At 36.2% G+C, this 9,986-nt stretch overlaps 1 pseudogene; it reads left to right on the forward strand.

Annotated features, from left to right (window-relative positions):
- Positions 1-2,164: 2,164 nt before the first annotated feature.
- Positions 2,165-2,646, forward strand: LOC150009855 (thioredoxin pseudogene; annotated as a pseudogene).
- Positions 2,647-9,986: the final 7,340 nt, after the last annotated feature.

Raw genomic sequence — 9,986 nt, forward strand, 5'->3', positions numbered from 1 at the left:
AATGGACAAAAACTGAAAGCATTTCCCCTGAAATCAGGAAAAAGACAAGGCTGCACACTCTCTCCACTTCTATTCAACATAGTGTTGCAAATCGTAGCCACAGCAATCAGACAAGAAAAAGAAATAAAAGGCATCCATATTGGGAAAGAAATAAAACTATCATTATATGCAGATGACATGATAGTATACATGGAAAACCCTATAAACTCCACTAAAAGACTACTCGATATAATTAGCGAATTTGGCAAAATATCTGGGTACAGAATAAATATACAGAAATCTAAGGCATTTCTGTACACCAACAATAAAATACCAGAGACAGAGACAAAAAAGAAAATATCATTTACTATAGAAACATGTAAAATAAAGTACCTAGAAATAAATTTAACTAAAGTGATAAAAGACCTGTATTCTGAAAATTACATAACATTGGAGAAAGAAATTAAGGAAGATACAAATAAATGGAAGCAAACACCATGTTCTTGGATGAAAAGAATCAACATCATCAAAATGGCCATACTACCCAAAGCAATATACAGATTCAATGCAATCTCTATTAAACTACCAATGACATATTTCACAAACCCAGAACAAATACTCCAAAAATTTATATGGAACCAAAAAAGACCCCGAATAGCAAAATCAGTCTTGAGACATAAGAACACAGCAGGAGGAATCACAATACCAGACATCAAACAATACTACAAAGCGACTGTGATCAAAACAGTCTGGTACTGGCATAAGAAGAGACATATAGATCAATGGAACAGAATAGAGAGCCCAGAAATAAATCCAGGACTATACTGTCAACTAATATTTGATAAAGGAAGAAGAAACATAAAATAGAGTGAGACAATCCTCTTCAACAAATAGTGCTGGGAGAACTGGACAGGGACGTGCAAAAAACTGAAACTAGACCACCAACTTACACCACACATGAGAATAAACTCAAGATGGATCAAAGACTTAAATGTAAGCCATGACACCATAAAAATCCTAGAGGAAAACATAGGCAGGAAAATTTTAGATATCTCACGTAACAATATCTTCACAGATACATTTCCTAAGGCAAGAGAAATAAAGAAAAAATAAACAAATGGGACCACATCAAACTAAAGTGTTTCTGCTCAGCAAAAGAAAACATCAGGAAGATGAAAAGGAAACCAACCATATGGGAAAACATATTTGCCAATTATATCTCAGACAGGGGACTGATATCCAAAATATATAAAAAGCATATATGAATCAACATCAAGAAAACAGATAACCCAATTAAAAAATGGGCAAAGGAACTGAACAAACACTTCTCTGAAGAGGACCTACAGAAGGTCCATAGACACATGAAAAAATGCTCAACATCAATAGCGGTCAGAGAGATGCAAATAAAAACCACAATGAGATACCACTTTACACCTGTCAGAATGGCCATCATCAACAAGTCAACAAACAACTAGTGCTGGTGAGGATGTGGAGAAATGGGAACCCTCCAGCATTGTTGGTGGGAATTTAGACTGGTGCAGCCACTATGGAAAACAGTATGGAATTACCTCAAAAAACTAAAATGAATCTGCATTGTGAACCAGAGATTCCACTGCTAGGATTATCCCCCCCAAAATTTAAAACCCTAATTCAAAAGAACTTATGCACCCCTATGTTCATAGCAGCACTGTTTACAATAGCCAAGTGCTGGAAACAACCCAAGTGCCCATCTGTAGATGAGCGGATCAAAAAACTCTGGTACGTTTACGCAATGGAATACTATGCAGAAGAAAGAAAGAAGGAACTCCTGCCATTCGAAACAACATGGATGGAACTAGAGATAATTATGCTTAGTGAAGTAAGCCAGGCAAAGAAAGAAAAATACCATATGATATCACCTAATACAGGAAACTAAAGAACAACACAAACGAACGAACTAAATAGGGCAAGGAGCAGAATAGCAGTCAATAGGGGGGAGGGGGAGGGAGAGAAAGGGGATAAGTGATGGAAGTGTTTAGTCAAGGAACGTGTATAAATGACTCATGGACATGGACAATGGGGAGGGATATGATTGTGGGAGAAGGGGTGGGATGGGTAGAGGGAGCAATGGGGCAAAAATGGGACAACTGTAATTGAAAAACCAAAAAATAGAGTGCGCTGCTTTGCATCCATTTCCATTGCTTTCTCCGGTCGCTTATCAGACCTCAGCTGCCAAAATGGTGAAGCAGCTTGAGAGCAAGAATGCTTTTCAGGAAGCCTTGAACAATGCAGGAGATAAACTTGTGGTAGTTGACTTCTCTGCCACGTGTTGTGGGCCTTGCAAAATGATCAAGTCTTTCTTTCATTCCATCTCTGAGAAGTACACCAATGTGCTGTTCCTTGAGGTCGACGTGGATGACTGTCAGGATGTTGCTGCAGAGTATGAAGTCAGATGCATGCCAAACTTCCAGTTTTTTAAAAAAGGAAAAAAGCTGGGTGAGTTTTCCGGAGCGGACAAGGAGGAACTTGAAGCCACCATCAATGAATTAGTTTAATTATGTTTTCTGAAAAGATAACCAGCCATTGATTGGCTCTTGTAATTTTTTTTATTAATAAAAAAGAAAGATCAAGTATAGATACTATAATGCCCAACTGCCATCTGATAAAATAACAATAAAATATTAATTCTACCCTTAAAAAAAAAAAAGAGAAAATCCAAAAAATAAAATTAAAAAAAAAAAAAGAATGAGAAGAATCTATACCTAGTCAAATTGTGTACTGGTGCAAGAACCTTACATGTTCATTTATTAAAAGCCCTCCAAAATTAGGAAAATAAGCAGTATATGCCTGTTGATTAGGTGATAAATCCATGTACTAAAATTTGCATAAAAACTTTATAATAAGCATTTGTAGAAAAGGTTGAAATTCACTTCTTTAACTAGAAATTGGTGTGTAAATAATAATTTTTAAAACCTATTAAGTAATTATTAATTATATAAAATAAAACATTTGAATAGTAATAAAATGTGGATATAAATTTTCAACTCAAAAAAGCTGAAGAGCTCAGAAACAAATAGTTTAGATACTTCATACAGTGTTTCTGAGCATAAAACAATACATCGGGGAGCATAGAGTAAGTACTGTATTTAATGTCTAATAACAAAATTTTACAAAGGTGTTACAAAGAGAGAAGTATGAATTTTGGTTTTAAATCAGTATGTGGTGCTCTAAGTGGAATACTAGACATAGAATCTAGCAAATAATTCAAAAATAATACACACTATGAAAGTTGTATAAAAGACCATTTCATTTTTACCAAACTTCATTTCCTTTTCACCCGTGCACAGTTACATTTCATTACACAGCCTCCCTTGCATCTTAGGTGAAGTCAGGTGACTAGTTCTCACCAATAGCATGTTAGTATAGTAAGGAATGTCACAAACTACAGGAGTTTTGTGTCCTATCCTTCACATTCTTTCTTCCCTACCAATTAGTCAGAATCAGGGGATCCAGAAAGGGTTTCAAGCCCCTAATTAATGCATTTATCTGAGCATTTTAAGGAAGACTAAATATAGCAAAAAAGTCAATGTAATTCATCACAACAGGAAATTCAAGAAGAAGAGAAAACCGTATAATTATTTCAATAGATGTGAAGAAAGCATTTGATAAGATTTAACATCCATTATTGATTTAAAACTATTTTTTTAAACTTTGAAAAACTGCGAATAAATGGAAACATTCTTTAAAGTGGTAGCAAATACCTGAAAGTAAAATATTCAAACCAATTGTACAAGATAATGGTATAATTTTAGCAATATTTTGATTAAAGACAAAATAATGATTACTGAAAGAAGTTCTAGCCATTACAGCCCTGGTTGGGTGGCTAGTTGGAGTGTTGTCCTGTACACAAAATTGTTTTGGGTTCAATCCCCAGTCAGGGGACATACCTAGATTGTGTATTCCATTCCTTGTCTGGGGGAGTATGAAAGGCAACTAATCAATGCTTCACTCTCACATTGATCTTCATCCCTCCCTCCCTTCCTCTCTATAAATCAATAGACATATTATTGGGTGAGGATTTTTAAAAAGTTCTACCATTACATATGACAAGGAGCTTAAAGGTTGTAATTATTAAAAAAAAAAAAAAAAAGAAGAAGACAAACACATCATTCACATATGCTGAAAACCTATAATAATTAACTCATGTGCTTGAGTTGATAATAAAGTTCAGCCTGGTGGCTAAATATAAAACCAATATACAAAATTCCTGTGTTCTTTGTGCATCATAAATAATAAATGAGAAAAATCTTATAATGAAGATCCACCTTAAACTAAAAAGAAAAATGATAAAGAGATGAATACAAATAGATAAGTATAGGATTAATATTTGAAAAATGTAAAACATCATTGAGTGATACAGAAGAAAAATATAATACATAAATTCAACATGTTACATTAGAGTTAAGAAAATTCCATAGTATATGATTTCCAAATCTTCTCAAAGAAAATCTATACTATTACATCCTGAAATTTTTCTTTATATATTAGAATTATAGCTGATTCTTCTAATGCTTTTCCTTTTCATTTTCTTTTTACTGAGGATGTATTTTATCAGAAAAAGTATAGTAAATATTTTTTTAATGTTTAGCAGGATAACTAATTCCAAGTAGATATAAAAGGTTTTGGGAAAGTACTATTTCTGACCTGACTGAGATAAGGACTCCTGTTCTGATTCCGTTCTCTGTCCAAGCAACCGGGCCACAATGTCCTCAGACACCTCTCCAAAGAGTGAAAACAGTTCCCTTCATGACTCTGGCCCCTTGGCTCTGCTAATTGATGTGTACTTTTCCTGGCTTTCTGATAAGTCTTTAATTCTACATACATGACCTTTTATACCCAATACTACTGCATCAGGCCAGGCACAGTCAGCATTTCACTCAGAAGCAGAGAGGTTAAAAGAGGAAAATGAATGAGAAACCATGGAACTGACAGTCTCTGTTCCTGCCTGGATGTCAGAACAGTTTTGCGTCTAATGGCAGAGGGATTCTTACTGTACACCTTGGCCAAAATACATTTTACTCCGAATGCCTCAAATTTCTTTCAGAAGAGAGCTCCAAGATGAATTATTCTGATTTCTGAAAAATATCCCCCATGGCCTTGAAACATATCTACATTGCTATCTCTTTATCCTGACACAAGAAGCATCCCCAAAATAAGCAATGGTTTTATTACAATTTACTTATTTATTTATTTATTTCAATTCTATTTTTTGGTTTTTCAATTACAGTTGCCCCATTTTTTCCACATTGCTTCCCCCCACCCAGCCCACCCCTTCTCCCACAATCATACCCCCCCATTGTCCATGTTCATGAGTCATTTATACATGTTCTTAGATTAAACCCTTCCTTTACTTATCCCCGTTCTCTCCCTCCCCCCTAATAGTTATTATTCTGTTCCTTGTTCTACTTAGTTGATTTGTTTGTGTTGTTCCTTAGTTTCCTGTATTAGGTGATATCATATGATATTTTTCTTTCTTTGCCTGGCTTATTTCACTAAGCATAATTCTCTCTAGTTCCATCCATGTTGTCACAAATGGCAGGAGTTCCTTCTTTATTTCTGCTGCATAGTATTCCATTGTGTAAATGTACCACAGATTTTTAATCCACTCATCTACAGATGGGCATTTGGGTTGTTTCCAGCACTTGGCTATTGTAAACAGTGCTGCTATGAACATAGGGGTGCATAAATTCTTCTGAATTAGGGCTTCAGGATTCTTTGGGTATAATACTAGTAGTGGAATTACTGGTTCAAAAGGCAGTTCTATTTTTAGTTTTTTGAGGAAATTTCATACTGTTTTCCACAGTGGCTGCACCAGTCTGCATTCCCACCAACAGTGCAGTAGGGTTCTCGTTTCTCCACATCCTCACCAGCACTTGTTGTTTGTTGATTTGTTGATGATGACCATTCTGACTGGTGTGAAGTGGTATCTCATTGTGGTTTTTATTTGCATCTCTATGATGGCTAGTGATGTAGAGCATTTTTTCATATGTCTCTGGACCCTCTGTATATCCTCCTTGGACAAGTGTTTGTTCAGGTCCTTTGCCCATGAACACCTTTTTTTTTAAAAGAGAACAATTAGAATTGCCCAACAAGGACATGAATTTACTTTGTAAAGGATTCTTCTATCACTAAGTTTTCAATGAAAGGTTGTTCAATGATTTATCATAAGGAATCCTGGGGTGGGGGTGGGATTAAGACTTCTTCCAGACTACAAAATGTGTGATTAAGAAAAGGAAAATACTATCCACTATAAGCCCACCACTCAGAGTCTCTGGGCCTCAAACAGAAATAGTCTCCAGACCCTCAGGGCTTGCAGAGAATAGATAATGTTCTCATCCAAGAGGACAACACAGTTGAAAGAGAATCCCTGATGGAGCCTATGCACTTTAAAGAAGATAAAGTGAAATTAGAGAAAAGGAAGATGAGTCATTGTGTTCTGGGTCTTTCTGAGTAGTAAGGAGAACAAGACCATTTTAATTCAAGAGACTACTTGATTAAAATTAGCTAATGTTTCCTGAGTGCTTTTTCACTCACCAGCACTGGGTTTAACATGTAGTCCTCATGAAAAGCCTAAAGATAAATACTAGTAGTGCCATAATTCACAGTTGGGAAAGCTAAGACAGCAGAGTCAGATGCTGGGCACAGGTCTGGCTGATGTTTAGCACCTTTTGGTGGTAGAACCAGAGAAATAATTACTGAAAAACCCTTGTTCTAGAAAGAACTGAACATAAAACACAGTTGGTTCAGCAATCCCAGATTGGAAGAATAGACGTCAAAAGTTGCCACAGTCTTCTGTTTCTGTTCCATGAACTGTACCATTTTTTCAGTCACAGTGATTTATAGGAATCTGTGGGGTTCATATCTGTTCTGAGCATGCACCACGGATTCCAGCCTATGAGAGGATCCACAGCAAATATGAGAAGTCAAAAGAGGAAATTCGTGTCTCTGGCCTGGTGATTGTCCACACTAGTTGCACATAAACTTCACTGGGGCAAGCTTTAGAAAACATGCCAAAGCCTCGCCTACAGGATGCTTCCTCAGCATGGCTAATTTTTGTAGCTTGCCATATATTTCTAAACATAGCACTGCCACAAACAAGTTGAACTGGACCACGGTGAGTAGAATCTTCTAACTTTTTATACAGAAGAGGAAGAAATAACACCAATTTAACACATGAAAGAAGAAAAGCAGTGTGATTTTAACATGTTTTTTGAATATTCCCTGTTAAGTCTTACAGTCTGTTAAGACCCTTGTGCTTTACCATTGGAGCCACTGTTCACTCACATTCCTCTTATTAACAGTCTGTCTGGTTTGGAACCCTAAACTGGTCAAAAATAATTTAATTTTTTATTAGTAAGATAAAAATGTTTTTTATGAGGAGAGGCCAAGAACAAGGACAAGGACAATGGGAAGAGGAGGAGGTGGCAGGCAAAGGAGCAATCTTGGTAGTGCTGATTCCCACAGAGAACTGCCAGCACACAGTGACACTCTCTATGCTCCCATCCAAAACTTTTGAAAACACTATTAGTTAAGTATTGTATTTTAAAGACTCATAAAATCCAAAGAGTATTTCTGAATGTTACATAAATACTCTAGTTACATGTCACTACAGTTTTAAAATCACTCCCACATCTCATACCTAAAAAAAGAACATACACAAGATTTCTTTTTCTTCTAAATTCATTTATTGCTGCTTCTAACCTACTGGACTTTTAGACTTCTTTATCAAAACCAGCTGCTATAGAGATAATGATGTCATTAGAAAATTAAAGTTTTGGTAACTGAATGGAGCATGGGGAAGAAACAAGCCACAATAAAGACTAGAAAATAAAAACTCATTTTTATTTTCAGGCACAATAATAGGTATGAACATACACACACACATCATTTTCAACTTGCTGCTTTTTTCATATTAATCATAGATGTAAGAAATTAACATGATTTAAAAAATACATTGCCTAATGGTTAGGATTCCCAATTTATATCAAATAATGCAAAGTATTCTCTATTTCCTTCTCATCATATCAAAGTAGAAAGTGTTAAGTCTACATTTCAGGCACATTTGTGGTTATATATACTAATCTAGTTCTAGCACTCAAATTAAAGGTTAGAGAAATGGTAAAAAAGTGTTTATTAAAAAGAAACAAAAATTTAGTGTCCTTTTAAATATTTTCACTGGATCTTCTAGGCCTCTGGATGTCAAATGCCTGTTGCAAATTGATATGTTTACCATTTCGGAGAAGCAAAAGTTCCCCTGAAGGAATAAACTTTTGGCAGCTTTGGCCCATTATATTTTCCCACAAAATAAAAATTATGAAGAACATCAGTGGAGATGCCTGAAACAAGTCACAAATTGGGATTTCTGGGCCCAATTTCTAGTCATTTTCTTATTGCTTGTTTTCTCTGTAAACTAGCCCAAACAACAGGCTCTCCTTGGACTCTAGCTCCCTCTATAAAATAAGGAGGTGGGAGGAGATGCTGCAGGTCTTCCAGCTTTGACATCATGGGATCATGTATCTCCACTGATGATGAAATCATACCAGTCTATAGACATGGTGCACAATGTGGGGAGACCCCACTAGATTTGGAGTCAATATAAGATGATCTTGAGCAAACATCTTGGTCTATTGTGTGCATCAAATCAACCATCCACATGAGGATATGTGAGGTGAAAAACTGGCTACAAGATCTTTGAAAACTTGAATGAGTAGAGACTGGAAATGTCTTTAAGAAGCCAAGAAGCTGAAGTTGTTTCCTGTTTACAAAATGCCCATGTGAGACTTAACTTTTTGTTTGGGAAAGCCTTTGGTTTGTGTTAAACTTAGATTAATCATTCACCTAAGTGCAGATGTTGAAACAGGTTTCTGTTTGGGCTTCTGTTTGGCAGAGTAGACCAAGTATTTCATTTATGAAGATCTTTTACTTTTGGGAAAAATAAAAAAGTAGACTTTATGGATCTCAATGGTTCTAGGTCATCATTTATCTATTTGAGAGGAGGCAAGTGTGTGCCCGTGTGTGTGCTTAGTTATCACATATTTAAGTTTATGCAGTCAGTCTCAGAAAACCCAAGAAAGTGGATTGCAGAATCAGGTGTGCAGGCCTTGGCAGTGAATTTTTTCCAGCTGAAGGTCAGACTGCAAACAATTGCACTGGCTCACTCTACCACACTTCAGAGTGCACTGTTATCATTCTCTAGGCAAAAGTACTTAAAACTGAGTAATTCCAAACATACTAAGTACACTCCTTCCATCAAGGGAGAAAGTTTCTCTTCCAAAGCATAGATATTCCTAGTGCTAATAACTTAGTCAATCTGTATTTCTTTGTCAAGTATAAGGAAGTTGCTTACTCAGCGGATGACACTGAGGAAGGAAGGTGCCTGAGAAGGGGCAGGAGCACCACTGATGTCAACTGGTGCTAAAGCAACCTAGAATTAAGCTCACCCTGTGGCTATGCCTTATATCAACCTCAGAAGATTTATTGTCAGATAAAGATACTGCCAGGTAAGCAGATAGATGACTTGTTTTCTTCTAACTCCTATACATTCACATGGAAGCAATAGGTCCAAGTAGTGACTGGTCCAAAGTTGGCCCTTCTTAGCTGGGTCTGGAAGACACAGGTGTTGGCCATTTTTTTTACTCCAAAGAGCAACAGTGAGAATATGCTTTAAGGATTTCACTTTAACATACCTTTCCCTGAAGTTACGGATGGTTAAGTCTCCTCAATTTTTCCATATGAAAGGAAGAATCACTCCTCAGGAGACTGCCAAAGTATAGCACCAGTACTTCCTTCCTCTATATCAGAGAATGTACAGCTACAATCAGGTTCCCAATGGCTACCTCAGCAATTTTCAACATTTTTCATTTCATGGCATGCATAAACTAATTACTAAAATTCTGTGGCACGCCAAAAAATGTATTTCTTGCCAATCTGACAAAAGATACATATAAGTTCGATTCATTCACATTTGA

The sequence above is a fragment of the Furipterus horrens genome, unplaced genomic scaffold (assembly GCF_987537825.1).
Source record: "Furipterus horrens unplaced genomic scaffold, mFurHor1.1.pri manual_scaffold_5, whole genome shotgun sequence".
NCBI lineage: Eukaryota > Metazoa > Chordata > Mammalia > Chiroptera > Furipteridae > Furipterus > Furipterus horrens.